We start from the raw sequence: 24412 nt of genomic DNA on the forward strand, positions 1-24412 counted from the left end.
CGTCACACATAACAAGTCACAAAACGCGTTACTGGAGCCGGGGGGCAGTAAATACTAGATTTTGTACTGCTCACAGAGGAGGGATGCTGTGCCCATGTTGTCGGGGGGGGGTTTGAGGGGCGTTTACCCAGGGGGTTAAATAATGGAGCTGAATGTCAGTGTTCCAAACCTTTACTGAATGAAGTACTCCCTTCGATGCCAAGGGAACATCGCTGAACTGCTAGCCAAGGCCTTGACTTGACAGTAAGGCCGTAACAACTGGAAAATGCCACCCTGGAACACGGTGCAGGAAGAGCTGTGTTGCTGCTGGTCTTACAACTTACAGGTGAAGAATGCTGAACCGCAAAGTAACTAAAAACCTGTTTTTCTCATACCTTTTAGTCAATAGAGCTCTCCTATCCTGGACATCTCAGGTATTAGTTCCAATAATCTCAACATCTCTTTAAGAATACTTCTGAGTTTACTTCTGAGTTTAGATTTTTTTCCCCAAAGCTTTGCTGTCCATTCTACCCTAATTTTTTAAAAAAGTACTATCTTCTTTTAGAAAAATATTAAATTATTTCTGGTGAAGTGTAAAGGTAAATAATCGGAAAATACTTAACCAAATGTAACCTGCATCTCTCAGCTTTATCAGTCCATACGTACCTCAACTTACTGTCACTGACATCTGCCATAGCTGCTTTCAGACATGCCCAATTTATTTAGTGTAAGTTCTTTAAATTATAGGTATTTTTCAGAAGAATAAATTGTGTCCTTTGTGAACTTAAGCTGTAAAGATCAAATTGCTGTGTTTAGCCTGGAAAAGAGTGTTCATTTTCAGTATTATCTTTAGCTTTGAGATGCTTCCAAGGTTCTTTGGAACCTCAGAGAAGGGAAAAAACACAATATCTAGTAATTAAGTGATTGCTGCTTAGCAGTTATGCCACTAAATCATTTAGTTATCACTGTTCAGTAACTAGAAAAATTATTGAACTATACCATCCTGCCAAAGCCAGTATGATGGAAGACATGCAGTATTTTCAAACACAGTCTAAAAAATGGCAAGTTCTGGAGATGTCGGCCAAAATTACCTACCGTGGAGGAAGGCTGCGTTGTATATAAAATGAAGTACTGGTGAAGTAACAAGGTTTTAGCAGGACCATGGCTGAAAACTTAGAAAACTGTAAACATAGGATACACTTGAAAAGAGGAACTTTGCAGAAGCTGATTACAGGGAGTGAATGTATTTGATGCAGTTGGGCAGTACACTGTTGGCTATGGTAGTAAAGATGAAATCTAACTACTCAGAATTACTACCTCTGAGATTTAGTGGCCTGTAACTAAATTACTAAGGAGACATTCCTTTCCCAGCTGGGAGTTATTGACAGTAATATCTCATCAGTTTGTGTTTTGTCTCAAAGGCATTTGTGCTGGAAAGATCAACTGATGACATCCCTCAGCAGTCCAAAATGCTTCAGTTGCTTGGTACATGTTAAAAGACAAACACCCCCCACCCCAAAAAAAAAAATAAAAAAATAGAGTTGCAATTGTAAAGCTAAAAACTTTATTGCTAACATGTATTGTAGATGTAGGCAACTGGAGGCATTGATTCAGTCAACTCTGGCACCTGTTAGAGCTGCAAGCCCAATCAAAAAACAAAATCACCTAGATATTTGTACTTTTCTTTGCCACTGCCATTCTCTTTCTTTTCCCCCAGGGAAAAAAAAAAAAAGACAGTGTTTCATAGATTCATCCTAAATGTAGATTCCCTATGTTGCTAGTGTGATCTGCTTCTCCCACTCTGCAGTTCTTTCTGTTCAGTAAGAAACTAAACTATCATCTGTTCTGTCCCAGGGTCTGTTCCCCCACATCAGTTTTCAGCAGCCACTGACCTTACCTTAGTCTGATTTCGAGAAGGCAAACTCAAGTTTGTTAAGAAATAGCACAAACTGGTAGCTGGATTATTAAGAGCACCAGAGGGTATAACTTCATTCCTGTTTTATTACTCCTCAGACCTTATGCTGGAGGAGGTAATAGAAGGGAAGAGTACACTAAGTGAGAAATTATTAATACAATTAACAACTTCACTTTGCATATCAAGCAAAACAAGAAAAATATGAACAAGTGCTGCTTATGTTCAGGAATTTCAAGGCCAGAGTGTCAATCAGCTAACGATGAGGATTTTGCAAGGGAGGGAGGCAGGCAGCAAATGGGAGCCCAAAGCATTCCTTATCAAGGGGTAATTAATAACTAGATTGCTAGCTGATAACTTGTTGGATTGTACTGGGATGGAGCTTTGTTAGGAAGAACACGACTGAAGACATTTTCTTGCAGGTTATGGTTATAAGGGGAATGATATGGACAGTAGATAGAGGATTCTCATTGAGAAGTGTAGCGAGTTACTCTGGTATTCTCTATAAGGTGGCAGTTGCTTTCAACTGCTTCAGCTGAAGTATTAAACAAAAAAGTCATCCTATTGGTTCACAGAGACTAGAAAAGCACTGGGACAGCACATGTCTGTGTCATTACTTTCTGTAGCCAAAAGGCCCAGTATAAGAGTTCCCAAGAAAGTCATCCATTTTACTTTTATGGTAAAAAAAGGCTAGGGAAAAAAAAAAATCCTCATATTCTATTTCAACTGGCATGTCTTTAAACAGTGCATCAATGTGTGCAAAAGCTTGATGATTGCTTGTCACTCCAGCACCATACTTCTTAAATTTTTAACCACAGCCATCCCATCCATATGTAACCAAAGGCAAACAGACTCCGTCAGGGTTTTAAGCAACACAAACAATTAGGTTGAACTGCTTTGTGTTCCCAGATCAAAGAGCTAGATACAGGGAAATCAGCTGATACTTTAGAAACCTTGCTATGCAAGAACACCAAAATGTATGCTTAAGGCATATAAACCACCTTACACCTTATCATGAAATCATAAAGCAAGCTTGTTTTTTTTTTTTTCCTGTAGTTACAGGCTGATTCTGAGACCCTTTAAGCATGCTGGTAAGATTCACAAAATCAGATATACAATACAAATTATATTATATTTGGACTAAGATGGTATAAAGAAATTCATAGAACTATTGCTATTTATATTCATTCTGGAAAATCCATTTTGTTACTAGCATGACCTAACCAATTTCATTTGACTGAAGGAGACTACTTCCCTAACTCCCTCTGCAAACAACGGAGGTAAATGGGAGACTATCCAGAAAAGTGAATTCAGATTTCTTTTTTAATTGAAGCACCAGCAGTTGCCACCATAAACAATTTGTGCAAGCTTCTTACAAGTTTGTAGGTTTATAGATTACATAAACACAGACATCAGTTAAGCTACCACCAGCACTCAAATAACTCTGCCTAGAACTCAGAGGTCAGTGTCACAGCACCAGCAACAACATTTAAGGTTACTGGTTGAAGTGCAATATACAAAGACAGTTACAGGGGATTTAACTAGGGATAATGAATTTGCCTACATAGAAATATGAGCAGAGCACTAGGAGAGCATAAGTTTATCCATCTTCTTAGGCAAACAGAACTTTTAAAAATTAGAATTTTATTAGTACATCCATCAGACATTTGCATCCCCTCTGCTGATACTGAAATACCTCTTAGGTAATTGTCAGCTTCAGGTTCGTATTTTAAAATGAGCCCAAATACTTTCTTCACTATCAGTTTCGTGAACAAAACCAACATTTGGTGAGAATGACTGAAGAGTGAATAAGTTATAGTATGTTCCGAAAAGTCTTGAGCAGAATCCTGAAAAAAATGTATGTTAAATTCAAGCCACATATAACCGTGCCTTGTTATTAACATCAAAGTTCACTTGGATGGAGTAAACTAGGGAGAAGGTGAGGTCCCCAACACTGAAGATTTTTAGAGCAAGTTTCAGCATGTCAGAAGCAGGCTTGGTATATTAAGTGCTTAACTACTGTCAAACAACACTTAATGACGACTTTTGTAAAAACAAAAACTTACTGAGTGAGGAGTCCATGTTGTGTCTGGTCACTGTTTGAATGCAGTCAGGGAATCCAGGCGCAATCATCTAGTTGCAATTTCATACGTAGGCAAAGAAGTATAGAAAATTGAGGAAGTCTTACTCATTAGCATTAAAGTTACAGGTTTGTTTAATATTATTTATATTCTTAGAGGCACTGCACACATAAAGCAAGTACCAATCCACATGATGTTGTCATTGGAGCTGCTGCCAAAATTTTATTAGCATGGATAAGTTCAGACAGGAAGCCTTTAACTAGGAATGCACAAACAGAAACATCTGCAAAACGAACACTATTCAACACATGTATGATTTACTCAAGTATTCCATAAGGTATGCTTGTATAGTTGGTTGCATTTAGCTGGCTGTGGTTTGTTGTTACAGTATTATACCTTCAGGAATTTGGCACAAGTATAAACACTAAGGGGTGATCTGTTTATAACATGATTTTATAATGTTTGTTAGGCGTATGTAACTTGTTTGTATTTTCCTTTTTGAGAAAATATGAAAAGTCTAACATGCAACCCTGAAGAAAAACATAAGCTTCCAAGTTTCCAGTCTTTTAAACTTTAAAAATATACCTCTGTAAATTAACAAAAAAGGAACCAATCCAAAACAAATTATATTTTTAACACATTCAACACACCATCACACAGGATTAAAAAATATATATCATCTAGGAAAGTCAGTGTCCCTTTAGTGCACATGTAATTCTCCTGTCAACATTACTCAAACTCATCAGGCCAGAACACATTCTAAACTGCTTGAGATTACAAGAAATGTTGGAATCAGCTGAACTCTGTTACAGTAAAAATGGCTGCAAACAGAACCATTGCTATTACAAGTCTGCTGTGTTTATTTGGATGGAAAAGAGTTACAGTGTCATAGAATCATTAGGGTTGGAAAAGACCTCCAACATCACCTGGTCCAAGGAATATTTCTTAAAGAAAACGTTTAGCTTCCAGATGGTTTTCACGGTCACCCGAGGTTAAAACAAAGTTAGTAGATTAACATTATGAAGTAAGCCTTTTTTTTTTTTTAAGAAGTTGATTTTAGAAAATAGATACTACATACGCCTGTTTATCTATTGCAACTGCTTGTCCAGCTCTCACATCAGAGACAGAACATACACCTTGTCTAATTCATTTTTATCATTTACCTCAGAACAAATTCAATCCTGGATGTTTGCTGAGTATACTCCACATAGTAAGGAAATCCAGGTAGATAACTACTTGGTTTAACCTTTCAATCCATTTCTATTCAATTAAGTAATTCAGTAGTAAAGAACATTGTTCCATTGTGTTGATGCCAGAAATTGTTGCAGTACTTGGCAGAAGCCTTAAATAGCATGAAAAGTGGCTTAATTCAACATATGCCCTAGAGACTCTTGTTGAAAAATGACACTACCGGGTAAACTTTATAGTCATATTTTCTGCTCAAGAAAAAAAAAAAGGTGTGTGAGACTGATGTAGATGTATTGAAGAAGTTGTCTGTTGACAGCAATTGCCAGGTCATACTGACATGAAATGCACGAGTCTTATTGATCAGTTTCTCTCCCTCTCACTTGTTCTTACAGTCTTTGTCAGAGAAAAGTGCATTGCTTTGCCAAAGTATCCAGGCTCGTTAGAATATTGTGAACATATTCAGAGGCATGTGCATTAGTTAATTTTTTTCCCCCTCTAACACTTCCTTTTCCATCATTTGTAATAGCTAACTCATTATGCAAAATACTAGCCATAGGATCTCAAGAGCAAACCACATTGTTGTAGGCCGACAAAAAGAGGATAAATTCATTCCAAAAGAGAAAAATGTGAGTTAAAATTTGTAGAAATGCAATAGTCTAGTGCAGCTTTTAAACTACAGCAGATAGCGCTTGAAGGTGATAAATCATGCATCTTCTTTGATACCGTAACTTACATTGCATCACAACGAGGTGCTATTAGGAAGATTTTAACAATAACTGAAGAATAAACAAAGGAACATAGCAACTCCTAAGCGGTAAGCATTTTCTCATCATCTGAAAGTAACGAACTAATAACACAGAAATAAAGGAAGAAAAGCTGTTACATGTAATATTTGTTTTAGTAGACTGTTATTCAGAATTTCTGCTGAGGTATCAGCACTGCTGACAAATCACAATAAGAAAAATGGAGAAAGTGGCACTATTTTAAATTGTTAGATTTCTTTATGTTCTTTACAACAAATTGTATTTGCATGGCAGTTGCTGTTCATAAACTAGAACTGGAACTGCTTTCTTGGTATTGTCACCATATATGCAGTACACGTCCATGAATTATGAAAAAATCCGTGACAATAACTGAATTATTTTTTAATCAGGTTGGCTGCTAAACTGAAAGGAAAAAATTACTAGAGTAACAAAATATAAAAAAACAGGGATTGCCTTATCTACTAGCCAATTAGTTTACAGTCAATAAGGAGACATGCCTTAGTAGTCCTAGAAGCAACACTTTCCACGGGTGTGATCTAATCAGAACTGTAGAGGATATTTGGGGTGCTTTTCTGATTTAGCTGTTCCACTTTAAGAAAGTTAAATGTGCAAATGAACAGGAATTAAAAGCCCAGGATGCCCCACCTCCTCAATTCCTGGTTTGCACATCAGGCTTGAGTCGTTCTGACTCAGTGAACACTTTTGTGAAAAAAAACAAAACGGTTTATTCCAAAATTCCTTCTAGTCTGGGTGACCAGATCTTGTCAAACGGTAGAGGGAAATAGGCAGAGGTCTCCTTATCCCCGATGAAAGCACTAGTACTTGCACTTTTGGGTGAAAGGGGACGTCACTCCCCTTTCTTTCCTACAAATCTAGCCAATCAAGTCATAGAATTTTGCATTTACACTGCTCTGTGAAGTTTAAAAACTGTCAAAAGAAAGCATTGGCCTCTCTAAAATTTAATTTCATGCAAATACCATGTCATTGCCTTCCCTTTAATTGCATTTTTCCCATGTTCTATTGCGATCATTCTCTCCTTGGTTTTAGAAAGTTCACCTGTAGCATATGAACAAGTAACTTAAAAACAATACCATTATAGCATTATAAAAACCTTACTTAAAAGAATTAAAACTTATTTTAAAATGATTTAGGATTTTTTTTTCTGATCCACTGACTGCTATTTATAAAGACTGAAACTGGCCAACAGCCCTCATATCTACACAGCTGTTTCCTCTTTGAACATTCAGCAGAGTTGACTTGTTTATCTTTCCTTCAGGCTCCTGCATGTTGGGTGTGCAGCGTTCTCAACCGGAACTACTCTACTGCTTGAAGAAAATTTAGAAACAAAGCTGTGAGCAATAAGTCTAAAACAGAGTTAATATTGTTTGGGCTCTCCATCATCTCCAGATTCTTGGATATTTGATTGACTAAAATTTAGCCAGTTCATGGTTCCCCTGCCAAATTACAAAACAGCATGTTTACTGTCTACCTGGTATACTGCCTACCTGGACTGCATGCGTCTGGCAGCCCTGATATGTTTGTACTCTAATCAAAATGCAAAGTCCATCTGAATACCATGGTAATGCATACTTCATTGGTGTTAATATTGACTTAGCTCTGTAGCAGACAAGCTAACTGTTTGCTGTGTAACATTTCCGGTGAAAGTGTTCTAAGCGGCTTGACTGAAAATTATGTTTTTGACATGGAAATGTGGAGGAGGGGTCAAGAATTCTGACAAGGAGTATGATTTTATTCCTGTACATTTGAATAATAATATTAAAGTGACATTAAATTTGGTAGGGACTTCTATAAGAAGTGTTTTGGTTTTTTTTGTAAATGTCATTACTTAAAGATTAAACTTTCATTTGGCTTCTTAGCAGTATTTAGCCCACGTTATTAAGGAAAGGAGATTTATGCTGTCATAGCATGTGTGCTCTGTTTACCTTTAATAGGTTTTGAGCACATAGGCTGATTTGAGACAAATTTGATAGAAGGGTAGATACCTTTAAAGTAATTTAGAACTTCAAATGTTTGTAGAAATAACTGGTAGGTAGAGAGTACCCATACCAAAAGTTAGAATGAATAGATGCTCATTCTATATAGGAGACAGATTAGAGAAATGCCACAATGGTGGCTTCCACCCAAGTTTGCAAACGAGTCAGATTTAATTTCTTGTGATTTCACAGACCTGAGTTAACAGACCTGAGTTAACAATGAAAAATCACCATTATTATCCCAATAACTCTTGAACGATGAGGGTATGGATGCATATGAGCATTTGGTGTCTGAGGTGGCTCCCAAAGCACAACCAGAGTCCAACGGAAAGTCTGTGTCATTTTATCACCTCTAACATTTGCTGGCTGTTTATCGCAAACAATTATTCTTGCTGACTTACGTGTTACTTTTCTGCATGCAACAGGGATTCATAATATAATAATCTCAAGTCTGAAACTGGAACCTACAGCTTTTTTGCATTACACATTGTATAGAAGGGGGAGGTAAAAAGCCATTTCTGTGCTAACCTCACTGCAAGTTGATATCTTTTTGTTCCTTTTCCTCTGAACCCCGTAACGCTGTTTCTTCTCACTATGCTCTGCTATTACTGTACCCCAGCTACCAGTGTTGCATAAGTGCATAAAACTAGTGAAAACATCCTTTCATTTTCCTCTTCAAATTCTGTCTGGCCAATGTTACTTTTCATGCCAGCTACAGTAAAGATACAGTAAAGATGATAGTTCTATAATGTGGACCCACATTAAGGGCTAACAGTGGAGAGCAAAGTAGCACTGTAAAACTAAGTTGTAAACAATAGACAGTTATTGGAGAGTGAAGTTTGATGCATGCTTTTTGATCCTTGACTGATGTACCGAGAGAAACAAGAATTTTCATATGACATTACAATTAATAGCATTGCATTGGTAACAGCTGAAAATTACTGTGGCTTAGGTCAACAGAAATGTGATCTGGGTGCCACAGCAGTTGAAAATAATTATATTAACACACAGTATTAAATCATAAACGTCAATGCTATGACAAAATCTACCCTAGAAAACAATCTGGATAAGCAGAGGCTGCACAAAATTCTGTGAAAAACCTTGATGATAACATTCTGTAGCCCACAGATTTCTCAGTCAAGGGGTTTTTGTTTTTTAAATGTGCCTGCAACAGACGTTTTCAGGAGAATTACCTTAACTGTCCTGACATGTTAATACAAATCTATGTGCAGTACAAAGTTATTTTTCCAGACCTTAAAAATCTAGCAAAATGCTGAAGGCCTAAACAATTTGTGGTTTTTAATTAATTTCATTGTTACAAACAAAATGTCAGACTAGTAGTTTTCTCTAGCTTACCGCTTCTAGTGTATGGTTTCACTGGGAAACATTAACAATGAATCAGTCAACTGCTCTTGTTTTTATTTAGACAGGTGGAATACTGATATTAAACTTACACAATAAGCAGATGCCTATCTGCATATGACAGAATTCAAAAAAGATTTTAATGTTTTCTAAGCTAATGTGAACGCTGTGCATATCCTTTACTAAAAACCAGGATTGCTCACCAGATCTGCCAATCCCCAAAATTAGTTTTTTAAGAGGCCATGTACAAGTCAGTGAAAAACAGCTCATCCCTTTGAAGGTTTGAGACAGGCTAATATTTTACTTTTCAGGAAAGATAAGGATGAAACAGCAGGAAGCTGTGGCACGTATGGAGAAGCAATACTTAAAGGCAGCTTTCTGTTCAGAACCATGATGCTAGAGAACTTTCACATAGTGCTGCAACTGAGGCAATTGGCATTTACAAAAAGTTAATTCTTAAAATATCTTCTGGAAGTTAACCAAGTGGGATGGACTTACAAATTTAACAACACACCTTGCTTCTATCAAGATATGGTGTGCATACTAGTACTGCAATTTCATTTGGCTAAATGTGCATTAGCTGTAAGATATCAATACCCCAACAAAATAGGTAATAAATGCACCTGTGAAAAATTAGGCATTAATTATAAACGGTCTCTGGTGGCTCAAGCTACAGGACTGCTCTTTTAGTTCAGCAGCAAAGTACTCATTTGGGAAACATGCTATAATTTCTGGAGCAGTTTCTCAGATGAGTTTTCTGTTTCAACTGCTAACTGGAAATGATTTGCTGAAGCAGCCATGTTCATTCACATTGTTAACCACTTAATGATCTATAATAGGGTAAGAGATCCTGCTTCCACGGAATCATGTATTCATCGAATTCATTTAGAATATTTTCAATTTGGCTGAAGTACCAATCAGGATCTTCATCTTTTTGTACTTCCTGGGAGTAGTGAAGAATGTTTTGGAAACGAAAAGGACTACAGCTATAGAACTGCAATATATGAGTCCAGACCTAGAAAAAAAAAAAACAACAATGGAAATGTAAAAGGGAAATTCTTGCATTCCTACACTTTTTTCAGGCTTTTTTCCTTGTGGGTGGGTTGCTAAGGCTCTGATAGAAACATAAGCCTTAGATCAGAATACAAGAGAAGATGCAGTTCTTTTGAAATAAGGTGTTTCAAAATATAGAAGTCTTAGTTTGTTAGAGTATAGTCCTGGTTCTCATCTTTTTGTGGGAGAATTGAGAACTGGAATGTAAGACAAATGTAAAGAGTGACTACTTCTGAGAAAATCTGGGGTTTTGCCCAAAAGTAAAACAGTTATATTCCAGTTATATAGTTTCAGGAGGTATCTAAGGCTGAAAAAACATAGCTTGGAAGAAAGATATACTAAGATCAGTAATAATTTTTCTCTTTTAGTAGCTTCTGTCTCAACAATTAAAAAAATCTAAAATGAAAGATTATAGTGTTAATAAAAATCTACGCTTAATGGACAATCTGAATATATATATTCTTTTAAACAAATCTTGATCTGATTGAAGAAAAGCAGTTCTAAGCCTAACCCTCCACGTTTATTCATCCCCTTTACCAGAGAGCTTCTGACTGGAATGTTTTCCACATGGAAGGACAGACTGTCTGCCAGTGTCTGCTTTAGCAATACAAAGCTTAAAAAGTAGTCCTGCATATTAATATATTGAAATTTATATTCCCAGTACCTGCAGATTTAAGAGCCACATGATAAAATGGATTCTGTTTGTGCTCTGCTCTTATTAGACATCTATTGTAGAGATCTGTTTTCCAAATTTGAAGTCTAATTTTTCCTTTAAATTGTAATTTTAGAATTTACCAAGAGAATTATACCAGGTCACAAATTAAAATCCTGACTAAAGAAGAGTGAAACAACTAAATTAAGCAACTAGAAATAAGGCAGATTCAGAATAGCAGTATTTCTGATGACATCAGCATTGAGTTATGGTGTTCTATTCCATATAGAGAATTTTTTCCACAGTGGAAAAAAATACTACTTTTCTTTTTTCCTCTTTCCCAATATTTCTTATGTATTTTTGTAACATTTGCACTCAAATTATTTTTGTATCAATCCTGAAAACGTCAATCATTACATAGCATGTCGCAACTTAATTCCATCTCTTAAGTCCAAGTTGCTACAATCCGTGCTAAGAACACCCTGCACATTTTCCATGTTTTAGTGAAAAAGAAAGATTTTATATTAGACTTCATGGTCACCTTTTGAGAACTACATTTTTTTTCCCAACCGTTTTCAAAGAAATCTCTCTGATGCAAACATTATGCTTGGTTTCCAATCACACTTGTTGGAATTTTTTATTTTTTTTTTAAAAAAAAGGTTTCCTCAGAAAGCATACACAATGGGAATTTTAAGCAATGCTCTTTAACATAAGGCTTCTTTTTGACTGGTGGAAAGCTTAGATGCTATCCTGGACATATGGCTGTCAGCTAGAAACAACCTCAAAAGGAAGCTGAGAACACAATAAGGAAGAAGTATCTCAGTTGATGAGGAAAACACTTCAAAGATGCCCTTGACATGCTTTCTATCTGCAGTGGCCGAGATACAGTAGAGTCAGAGATGGCTGAAGGGAAGCTAGAGTGCAGCACCTAGCTGGTCTCAGGCTCTAACAGGTGAGAAAAGATGCCAGTGAGATGAAAACCAGCTTCAGCAGCAGCCCCTGACAGAATGATGTGATTTAGATTTAGAGAGCATTCAAAGTTGTAGCAACCAGAGACTGACATTCTGCCCCAGCCTGATCTTTGTCTCTGCTGGAGCTATGGTCAGGATAAACTGGCAGTATAAAGAAAGCTGATAGGTTATTGTCCATTTGGCAGTGCTCTTGCTTTTACTACTAGAGATTGGCATTTTGCTTTATTCCAGCAACCCACAAATAATTTCATGTCGTGTTTTCTGTGACCGCTTATGAAAAAAGACTTCCACTTAGTGCAGCCTACTTCTATGGATGCTACTTAATTATTTCTGTCATGAGTAACTTTGTGTGGTTTTGGGCTGCTCTTTTATTTTGATACCTTGCATATATCAATATCTTACACCATGTTTTGTACTATTCCATTTCAAATTAGAAGATTTCTCTGTATACTCATTTTGAGTTAAAGTTTCTTGGCATGATTTGACTTTTCTCAAAGAACATTAAAAATGTTTGTCTTATCTTTGAATAAAATGTATTTTTGAATATGTGGAATTACTCTATTAAGAAGATGGAGAAATACATATGAACACCAGTGAAAAATATCTAATAATCTAAGACAATAGTATGGAGATCTTGAGAGTAACACTTGCAGACCTATGACTGTTTTAGGAATTCATTTCCATCTGTATTCTCTACCAGGGTCTCTTTGCTATAGGTACACTATATAGTTTATAACACTAAAGAGGATAACAATGCAGCATGCAACAATGCCACATGGCTAATAATCCCCTTCAATATTTAGAATTCTGTCATATTTCATAATCAGAACATAGAAGTAACAAATTAGAACAATTCCATGCTGATTAAAATGACTAATTCAGTATTAAAAGCTGTAAGAGGAAGCCCTTACTTAAAAACAAAATCCTCAAATGAAGTTGCAATCGTTCCTAAACATTTTTCCCTTGATCTTTTGTTTTCATATGGCAGTATTAGGACAAGAGCAGGTATTCCTAAACTCTAGACTGTCTGTAACAGAAATAGTTTGACCCCACTAATGTTCTTTCATCTGTAAAATTGAAATATTACTGCTTATCTAGGCTCAGAGCAGTTCTCATCAGAAGTCGTGAATGTCAGTACTACCCCTTAGTTTTCAGTGATACCCCTTCAGTTTTGCAGAGTCAGACCCTGACATAAATCACAGGCAGTTCTAATGCTGTTCCAGCCGAAGCGATGGATACAACTTCGGATCTGTAGCTGTTCCTACATCATGAGATTAGAAATGCTTGTGACATGGGATTGTACTAATGGTGAGAGCTACACTCTCAGCAGGCTTCAACAAAGAACATACCTGAACTTCGCACGTATCTCAAACAATTTTTAAAGATTTAGCCAGAGACACTGACAAGCAATACAGAGGCACCTACTTGGGAGAAGGGGAGCAGGATCTGAAAGACATGCAGTGAAATCTCCACAATGTAAAGCACCCAGCTTTGTTTGCTCCATGCAGTCAGACAGGCTAATGTTGGGATTCACAAATATTAAAAAATAATGACAACTTGGGATGTCAAAACATTTCCCACTTCCCTTATTTCAAGGAAATAGATATAGAAACACTGTAATTGCAAATTTTAGTTACTTTTTAGGTCTTCTTTCTACTAAGAAATCTGGTTATCAGTAATCAAATTTGAACTATCTTCTTACAAGGTACTTGCACCAAAAATCTTATCACAATCCATGTATCATTTTTTAAGGATCTGAAAGTAAAATATCCATGAATATTCTATAGTTGGATATTCTAGAAGTTTAGGTATATTGTTGGACCTGTATTTTAAATCTTAAGTCAGAAAATGCATAACCATTTCCAGAAGACATAAGAACACAATTTTCATTATCAGACATCCAATGTATTTTTGACTCAAGTTGTGGACAGTTGGCAAAATTATTCTATATTTTGCTTCTTCTGACTTCACATTTTAGCCTCCTTCAATCTGGAGTGCCAGAGAAGTATATGGTATCTAAACTTTAGCAACAGAATTAAAAACAGTTATAATCCTTTAACACTGGATATGATCTGAGAGTTAATAATATTTGATATGGTGCAGCACAGATGTCTACAAGTAGTGACTGATTCAATACTATCCATGACATTTTTTCCTACCATGCTTCTTTAGGCTGTGTATATAGATGTGGGTTTCCTAGAATTTTGATGCTATGCAGACTTTTTTATACTATTTTTTTCAGTGTTTGCTTGCTTTGCTTAGTACGAGTAGAGCTATTTTTAATTTTAAGATTTGTTCAATTAGGCTCTAAATATCTCATTCTCTCAACAACACAAAAAAAGTTGATAATCTCAGACACCCGTGGCATGTTAAAAGGCTATTAGATGATGGTCCTCAGGGACAATCTTAGACACCCCTTCCTTAGCAATATGTTAATGTCCCACAAGCTCTTGGAGAGTGTCTAAGAATTTCAAATACTGACTTACAGCCTTTGATTTATTGGTTGATCTGGTTATGCATGTGAATGGCATCAGACAGATCAGATTTAGTGGTGCAAGATTTATAAATGTTTATGTAAAGTAGCAAAGAAAAAAAACGGGGTGCATTTCTGTGCCAGTGTAGGCCAAGCTCCAAAAAAGCTAAGAAACTGCCAGACAGTTGTAGTTACAAATCAATTGCATGCTATTAGTTGTGGGTGCTAAAAACAGAACTCTTGTTAGAAAAACCTAGATGAGAATAATGTAGCATAAAGCCTATTTTTTAAGTAGGTGCTTCAAAATATCTGCAAGATAAAACATATCTTCCTTCATCATCTGCTCAATGTAAGCAAAAAATTGAATGTTTCATGCTGGGATTTATAATCTCTGTGGACCGCGCTATGGTATCAAAGATGAAGTCAGCTACCATCTGCTCCATTTTATGCAAAATAAATGTGGCCCTTGAACTTTTGGCAATCTTCCAATTCAATCCTCCATGCAGGTTTCTAACACTCCTGCTTTACAGGATATCCTATTATTCAGCTCAGACAGTAAAATTTTACTATTCATGGTCAACTAGTTGTTGACTGTGTACGGTATTACACAGTGATGGGGCATAAAGATATCTACTGTGTTTTTGTTGTGTTTTTAAATTAGGAGAACATTCAGAAACAGTATGTAATTAAACATTAATTCTTTAGCACTGGGGCTATGCAAGGGTCACAGGAACTCTCAATTACTAGATTTTACTTTAAACAAATCCTGTTGCACTGTTAACTCAAAATTGAAGACAAAAGGCTTAAAAAGATGAACATACTGTTCAAGCAAGAAACTTCATGGAAACATTTTAGCAAACTCACCCAAATCATTACAGCAACCTAGTTTTGACATTTTTATAAGGAACTTGCAAATCCCATTTTTCAAGATGTCATTTAACTTGGATAATATAAAAGGCTAATTTATCTGAATTGTCAATACCTCTTAAAACCATAGTTAGGCAGTTAGATTTTTCTATTTATTTCCATGCTGGCATTTTGTTACCTGAAGCTGAATACTTTGTACTTGCTTTTAGAAAGAAACTTGTAATATGTACATCTCTTCAAAGTTTCCAGACGTGATGGAATGCTATGGCTCTGTTCAAATCTCACTGCAAATGAAAACTGTCTTTGTTCTATTTCAAGTAATTGAAACATCCTATTGATATCTGATTACATATCAAAAAACACTTGTGCTTGATTTTTAGATTAAAAATGAGCAATAGCATTTTTTCCACGAGTCACACCCCGATCTGCCTTCAAAATATTTTTTGATTGTGAAATATTGAAACAAAGTTTAACTAAAAAAATCACATTAAAAAATTGCATTTTAAAATATTAATACTTACTATCAGGCAATACAGGAATCAAGAATAGCAAGCAGAAGGGAAATTAATTCACCTTTTGAACTCTATGTGCACATTTTTAGGATTTGATCCTGGTAGTCCTAAACACTTTATCAAATCCAGGGACCCATTCATATTCAGATAAAGTCTGTGATAGCAGAGTTTTCTTATCTTCAAAGGAGAGAATTCAGATTCTCAATACAAAGAAAAACCCTGAACTCCTGATAAGAACTGTAAATCTTTCCTTTGAAGACTGACACTATGAAGGATTCCTGTTCGGAGAAACTGGAGCAATATTTTTAAGTAACAGTGTCTGGACTTATGTGTCATACCATACAAAATGCAAATATTTTGATGAGAGACTATGCTCAAAGTTGGGACTTAAGGGAACTAAAGCAGTTACTATAGCAGACTGAGCTAGAGCAGTAGCAATGCTGGAAGTGGCAGTCTAAACAGAACTCCCATGGTTACTGGCATTTTCAGTTTGTTATTTCACTCTCATCCTAGAGACCTTTATGTCACAGTGACTACTGATAAAGGAGGCCAGAGAACTCCTGCAATAGTGAGTCCTGGTTTAAAGGACTGATGGCTTTTCACAGACATTTGGAGTTTATTTCCTTAAAATACACTTCTACCATGACGCCAAGATTTTAATTTTGCAGTGCATTCAATTAGAAACCAACCAAATAAAAAGACCCAAGTATTAACTATACTATATATATGCCTCAGCTTCTCTTCACAACTTTTTTTGCAGTGTTTATTTTTCAGACTATTATCCTGTCTGACAACAGAAGTTCTAATGCTCAAGTAGGTCCAGGTGCATATTTACTGTCACATCTCTCAAATGCTGCCTATTGTCCTTTTGTTAAATGTTAATTTAACTGAAAATGATGCAACAGAAAGTGTTCAGGAAGACTCCAAGGAGACTGCACACTGTCGCTTTAATATTATTCTCTTGCTATCTCATTCACTTCCAAACTGTGCAGTTTTATCCTTAAAATTTTTCCCTGACTTCCTTCCACGAACTGTTTGAGCCCAGAAGTCAATTTTGAGTGTTTGTCTTCAAAATGTTACTAACTGAACTTACTTTAAAGGGGAAACACGGCTGGCAAACACAGAGAAGTTTTTTCCCCTGTAATGATTTAGCCTTTGATGCATAGACAGATGGTCACGATCTCCTCCTCCTCCACCCATGGATTTTTCTAAAATGACACCCAAGTTTTTCTTGGCAGCAGTTATGAAGTCTGGCAAACAGCTCACTTCAACTCCAATTATATTGACCACATTAATGCAAAAGATGAGCAAATGAAATGTTCTGTATTCATTTGGAAGAGATGCATTAAAATTTGCAGTGAAACAAGATAAACACAAATTAGAAACAAATGCCTGCTGCTTACCTCCACATTTATATCTAAGGATTTACTATGGCCCATTTTTTTCACTGAGAACAAATGTTTCTTGCTGGCATAGGGCATTAACTCTCTCATAGTACTTCTTAAGGCCCTAGCACTTAATAGAATTAGATTTCTGAGAATATGTTTGTAGACCGATTAATACCCATTTACTTTGAGCGTTTTAAGGAATGCTAGTGAATAATGCTTTCCTTCCTTGCTCCAGGGACACCAAATCTTCAGATGAATGTTATCTCTGGATTTTTTTAATCAAAGCTTTTCACACTTGTCTGTGCTTGTTGCACACATCTCCTGGGCACAGGAAAAGCAACCAGGAATGTGACTAATTCCTTATCCTAGGGCTTCTAAGCTGAATATTTTTCCAAGGCAGTACCTACCATCTGAGGTATATTTCTCTCACAAGGCAATAATAAGGAAATCTTCCAGCAATTCTTTTTTCACCCAGTTACAGGCTAACTTCCTGCTGGTCCTGTGTGCAGTGGCAGCTGCATGTTAGCTCCTGTCTGCTAATAACTGGTGAGCAGGTTAATACTTCTCTATAGGTATGAGCCATCACAAATACCTTTGCCCATGACAGCACAACATCATCCTCTAGAGAAAGGTATATCATTAGACAATTTTGTTCAAATTAGTTATTCACCATCTCTGTAGAAGTGACAGTAGGCAGAACATGTATAACATCTGTATATTTATGGAAATGTAAAAAAAAATCCCATTAATTTTTTTTTCTACCGGACTGTAAATACCAAGAAGTTATAACTTCTGTGAAATGCTCCTACATTAGTGAAGGTATTTTGTTGATGACACTTTGTTGTTCTACCCAGACGGTCTCTAATTCTTAATGTGATTTGCATCCATAAATTGTGCTTAAAGTGTTAACATTTCCGTGCTGTCTAAAAGAAAGTCTTAATTAAGTAGTAAGCTATCAAACCAACGACTTCTGATCATTCTGCTTGGCAGAAAAATTCTGTGCTTATGTAGCTATATTTAGGCAGATTGAACTTGGGCATTTGTATATTAATTCCTAATATTGGTATTTATGCACACTACAGCAAAGTTACAAATCATACCTCTTCCTTAAAATATTTAGAGACCTGAAATAAATGTCCAGCATTGAATCATAGACAGCAGGATTTGAAAACACATCCCAAACCTATAGGTGTCCCTGTCCAGTCCTTTATCAGTCCTCATCTTCGATGTAAATATCACACCCTCCTACACTGTATATATTCATTACACAGCTGCAGCTCCTCCTCTGAGCTAGCTAACACAGCTGTAGCTATAGAGTGCAGACCAGATGGCCAGGTAAAACCAGGCTTCCTATTGTCTGTAGAGCACAACTACTATTGCCAATAATCTCTGTTCCTAGACCCACACCATTTGTGCTTTAACTAGTATGACTGTTCTTACCTCAGTTCAAAACTGACTGGTATACAGCATCAATTGATCTATTGATTCAGGACTTTCAACTGTTTGATTAGCATCATCAACTAATTTTTCTCCCTATTTCTTGTGGTAGAAATATTGACCTACAAAACAGTCCTCTTCACCTGTTTTAGCCATGTTGTGCAAAGCAGTTCTGCTGTACAGTAACACCTAAGGATTTGACTTTCCACAAAAGAAAACCAGCCTTTTTCATGCTTTACACATGTATCACTTCCAAAATTAACATGTATATAATGATATTATATAAACATTATGAGCAAATGCAGAAATGAGGAGTTATGAACAGCACCAGTTTTACAGTATGAAACAGGTTTGGCCATCAACTTTAGTCAGCTATCAAAGCAGAACAGTGGAAACAGCAGCCAGAAAAGGAAATGGATCAAGGAGCTTGCTATACTGAGCAGATAAGAAAGGTGATCGTTCTTGTGGCATAGGGAAGGGGAACCCTGGTGTATTAATGCCTCTAACTTTATAGCAATAGAGCTGGCTAAATACATAGTCACTTTTGAGGCTAACATTTAAAACAGTTAATACGTACAATTAGTTCCAATGTCATTATAAATTACTGAACAACTTCCTTGGAAGTTTTTTGTTTTGTTTTGTTTTGTTTTTTTGTTTTTTGTTTTTTTTAGAACTACTGTTATTTTTTAGAACCTTTCACGGAAAGTAATTCTTGAAGCTCAAGAAAACATGGACATTCTGTTCACATTTGGAATCATACTGTCAAATCCCTAGTTTTCTGCACCTACATTTTTGAGTGAGTTATTTTGTTCATGGATTCTTTGTTCAGCAAGTGCACTCCTTTAAGCCAGTACAGCTAGAGCATCTGTAAAAATGTTTAACTCCTTGATCTGTGCAAATTTTATTGCTAATAATCTAATCACATTTCATCAGTCCAACCAGTCATAGTACAAACTTGATTTTCACGGTCTCTCTGCTCTACCTGTTCCATTTTCACAAACATAAAAACAGTCCCCTAATCATTTTAAAGTATCAACCATTTTAAAGTCTAGCCATTGCTAACCTGTTTACTCTGCAGTTTGTTTTTCGTTTAATACTGCTGTGTTTGAAGGTAAGCCAAGTGTTTCTGTATGGGTAGCTTTTGAAGAGGAGGGAAATTAATTTCTAACACATCTAAAATGACACTTGATCCCTGACATTTTAGTGAGAGAAAACGGAATCTAAGGAAGCTGAATTTTAAACAGTTTATTTAGAATGTACAAAGACAAAGAATGTTTTTGACCAGGGTGCTTGTGATCTCATTCTTTAAAGTTACCCCACTGTAAACCAGTAATACCTACAAATGCAGTGCAACAAGAGGAAGATATCTTCCCTTCCAAAGTTTTGAAAGGGAAAACCACCCCACTAACTCAGAAGAGAATCTTCTCTGCAGTATCTCTCCTATGCAACTCATGGAGAGTTACAGACTTTATAGTTAAGAACACCTGCCCATTTGCTGTCAGGAGCGGAAGAATTCTGGCAGACAGTTCTGCCAGTGGCAAGGCAGCTAGCTCAGTCACCTATGCTGCTCACTGTGCAAAGCAGAACAGGAGAGATATGTGGTCTCTTGTTTAGGGCAGTTCCAGAATCTTATCTAAAGGAGTTGGCTAACTTCCATGTTCTGTCCTTAAATGCACTCAAGTCAGGGTAGATGTGAAATACTCGTGTGATTTGTTTGGTTTCATGCATTTCGTTTTATTGCCTATGGTCCTGTCACTGGGCACCACTGAGAAGAGTTTGGTCTTACTCTGCTTAAAACAAGTAGGTATGTGCCTGATCAATTTGAAATATAGTTGGTTAATAGCAACTAGAGATAAAACCTAGCTCCAGAATGACACAAACACAGGTAAGAAACCATGGGATAAACCTTCAGTCACGATGACAGGAAGAATGTTCATGCTGACCATCCTGAGCATAGGCACTGTTAACCTATAATGAACCAGCAACTGATGAACAGTAGCATGAAAGAAAGCAATCAGCCTAAACAGTAGCCTTCCTCCTTCATCCTCCTGGACAAAGACATTCCTTAACACAAACAACCAAGAAATCTTGTTAAAATGGGTACACAGTTATTTGCTGTGACAAGTTCCTCCCTAGGTAGGGAGGTGATAGGAATTGAAGGAGCGAGAGTGGTTAGCTCTTGTAACTTTGGCTGTAACAGATGCTGACAATCTGGGGAATGCTCCAATCCTATCTACTCTGCAATAACCCCCAGGACTATGTTTGCCATCATCTCCTTACAGTAGGGTTTGGAAGTCACTTTCCCTGTTAAGCTCGGCGGTTATTGCTGAGGGGCTGTTGCATCCTGCAAAGTAGTTAAATAGTACAAAATTCAGAAATCCAGACTGTCCCCTTGAAATTAAGTTACCAATGCTTAGTGAAATGCCATGAACTGTGCACTGCAGCTGAAGTGGCATCTAGTGATTTTGTTGAAAATTTCACTTTCCTCCCCCAAGAAAGTAAATTAAACATCTGTCAAGTAGTGCAAAACTTAGACACCTGATGCCACCCACAGTTCTTCTACTGAAATGTGAGCCATTAAAAAAATGTCAGACTTAACAATTTTAAAGCCATGTGCTGCTCAAAGCACTCAGAAGAGATCTGGAATGTTACATGAATTCTTGTTTGAATCCAAGCATTTACCAGATTATTTTTTTTTTTCAACTGTTAAGAAGCCCAACTTTTTTTTTTTAAACCATGAAGAGGCCTGATGAAAAGTGATTTTTTTTTAAACAGATAGACAATCTTAACTTCATGAAAATGATTTTTACCAACACTTGCTTAAACCAAACAGGGTTGAAGAAGAGACTGCAAGATTCCCCCATGCAGTGCTGCCAATTGATTTCTCTTCTTGCTTGAAAAACACCTGCTATTTTAGCCTTGGGCCTCTCCTATAGTTTCTTGCTGCATTTTTATGGCTTCAGCAAATAAACACATCTCCTTTCTAGAGAGCACAATTTATTTTAATTCTCATGAACCACACAACTGGGGAAGTCTGCAGAAGAGTGTATAAAAAGATCATAGTTGGTTTTCTGTTATAACATTCAGATACAGACTCTTATGATCTTTCAGATGCAAGCCAGGTAGCGCAAAGTTTTGAAGTAACCCTCAAACTAATGATTGTGTCACCACTTCTACAAGCCTTGCATACTTCAGATCATGAAGTCAAAACTGAAGGAGGGAATGCCTTAGGGTATTACCAACACTTACAGAAATTAGAGTCTCCTTGTGTTCTTGTACCACTTGTTTAGGCTATTCTCTAGATGAAAGCTTGAATTATACAGTAGGATCTTAATAATACAAGCCTCACATAGCCTTCTGGACTAAACTGAAATTCAACACATTAGTCATTTTCACGTCAATGTCAGCTGCTTTTTTTTCCCCCCTCTAGTAACACTTCAGTAAGTAACTAATTTGATACTCAGCTTGGCATTTGTGAGACAGGGCACTCATTTGCCCAATGCAGAAGCATGTATATCTGGAACTGGCTGCAAATTCAGGTAGACATCTAAGCCTCTTAGCCTATAGAAGAGAACGTAGTTGTCATAATGTACAGGAAATGAAACAGAGCTTGGGGCCTCTAGAGAAGGGCCCCAATGTAGAATCATCATTCCTTGATCTGACATTGGAGATGAAGGTAAAATGGCAAAGTACCTCCACAGCTGCTGAAGGCATAGCCGCTAACATTTGTAGCATAGTTGACACCATTGGTGCTCATGGCAGAGAGCTAAGGCAGGAAAAGTATTGCTTTCTCCCACTCACTGTAGCAGAGAAGCTCTAACCTGGACTTGAAACTGTATTAGTTGAAGCAAACACTTTGAAGAAGGTGCTTTCTGCAGACTTAATAAACCTCAGTGGCAAGATGTTTGACCTGCTCTTGTATTACTATAGAAAAATGTCACTACATAAAGTTATGGCTCATTCCTAACACTTCACCAATAAATGACTCCATGAGACTGTCTTTGTGTGGACACAAGATTTTTTGAGTAGTACTTCGCATTTTAAAGCATTAATAATTAAACTGAGCAGTAAATAGACAAAATAAACTGTAATCCTCCCTGAAACTCTTTGAAATGTAATATGGAGAGCTTCATGTTTTACTAAAAAACACAATATTAATTTTCTTGTCTCCCAACAGGACTGTAACACAATGGTCCAGACCTAGTTCATGGCTGACATGAGCCTGTCTTGAAACATCTACTGCATTAGTTGTTTTACAATAACTGCCCCACTGCTTATCTTCTAATATATTATGAAGAGATAATGTATGTTTATTATAACAGTCATCTCTTACTGTTTATTGTAACTTCCTGCGTGGTATCACATACTGTGTACTTTTGTACTGGTCTGCATAGACTACAGAGCTATCCAAGTTTCTAGGGAACTAAGTACAAATCAGAAGCCCAAAAAGTGCCCATTGGTCCAGCTGCAACTTACCCCCCATCATAAGGGTACCAAAGACTTCAGTTACATATCTGTATTTCCTAGTGTTCTAGTTTTACAGGAATTCTTTTAATCATTTTTCTAGTAGGAAAGCAGTTTATGCACAGCACCAAGGAGCAATAAGAGCAGGCTTATTCTTTAAGGAAAAGCAAGTCAGGCGTTATAGGTGGCCACAGCACAGACTGGGCAAGAACCTTACCAACACGACAGTCCCACAGCACCAGAGACAGGTGAGGAGAGCAGGACGGCTATTGAGCCTCTCTACGGGCCAGTGAATATCAGGCAGGATAGAGTCCAAGATCCACCAAGGCATGCCTTGCAGCATTTCAGTAACATGTTTAATAGCAAACACACCTAAGACATAACTCAGAAATAAGAAGTGAATGCCCCCAACCAGAGCTTAAATGGAGCCCATGGTAAAAGGGTGTGGGAAGGCTTCAGGTGAGGCTGTTCAGACCAGTTAAGGCCTATTACTGCACTCAGGGTTCCAGCACACAACGTGTAGACTTTATGTCATGATTTCGAAGCCAGCAGCTTTTTACCGTTAGCAAAATAATAAGAATGCAGATGCAGATAAAAAGGGAGAACATTCACATGTGCTTTCCATTCCCCAGATTCCTAGTTACTTGGGAATGGCCTTTAGACATAAATAATAGTTTTCTTAGATATGTAGGATCATCCTCATCTTGCTACGTTTAATCAGTCATTTATGAATTTTTATTTTTCTGAGATACAACATCCTAAATGCTTGTGAGCTTTTGTAGTCCCTTCATAACTGACATATTGTCTTACAGATGCTTCCTGAATGTAATAGATTCTATTTTCCTGATTTATTTTGCTTTTGTGTCTCTGAGTATTTTTAGAAAGCTTATTTAATTAAAACTAAAATTATTTTATAGAGGTTTCATACTCAAATAAGTACATGACACATCTGTTAAAAACAAATTGTGATTCAAAAAAACAATATTTTAAACAATTATTTTGTAAAGTAACTTTTCAAATACCATATGCTATAGTTAACATGCAAATGAATGCATATGTAGATGTGTGTATAACTAATGCACAAGTTCCGCTATTTTCTTATGTGTAAGTGATCTACCATAAAAAATTACATTTAATGATGAAGACAACAAAATGATCCTAAGAACCAAGACTATACCCTAAATCCAGGACACTAGAAGATGGTAGGGAAAAAAAGAAAGATAGAGGAATGAAAAAGTTCTAGTAGCTCTCTCTACATATACAGCATTAAATGAATTATTAACCTTCAAAATGAATGATGTCAAATATTGCTGAT

The 24412-nt window shown here is 36.6% G+C and overlaps 2 long non-coding RNA genes across 2 annotated transcripts; one reads left to right on the forward strand and one right to left on the reverse strand.

The window, feature by feature from the left end:
- Positions 1 to 47: 47 nt before the first annotated feature.
- On the forward strand, positions 48 to 11628 carry LOC308176250. Its single transcript, XR_013938174.1, has 2 exons — positions 48 to 325; positions 7201 to 11628. It is a non-coding gene; the product is annotated as an uncharacterized lncRNA (long non-coding RNA).
- Positions 10173 to 23885, reverse strand: LOC308176252. Its single transcript, XR_013938176.1, has 3 exons — positions 23315 to 23885; positions 22099 to 22194; positions 10173 to 10295 (listed from the first exon to the last, which is right to left on the reverse strand). It is a non-coding gene; the product is annotated as an uncharacterized lncRNA (long non-coding RNA).
- Positions 23886 to 24412: the final 527 nt, after the last annotated feature.

Source organism: Anser brachyrhynchus (assembly GCF_964034855.1).
Source record: "Anser brachyrhynchus genome assembly, chromosome: 11".
NCBI classification, from domain to species: domain Eukaryota; kingdom Metazoa; phylum Chordata; class Aves; order Anseriformes; family Anatidae; genus Anser; species Anser brachyrhynchus.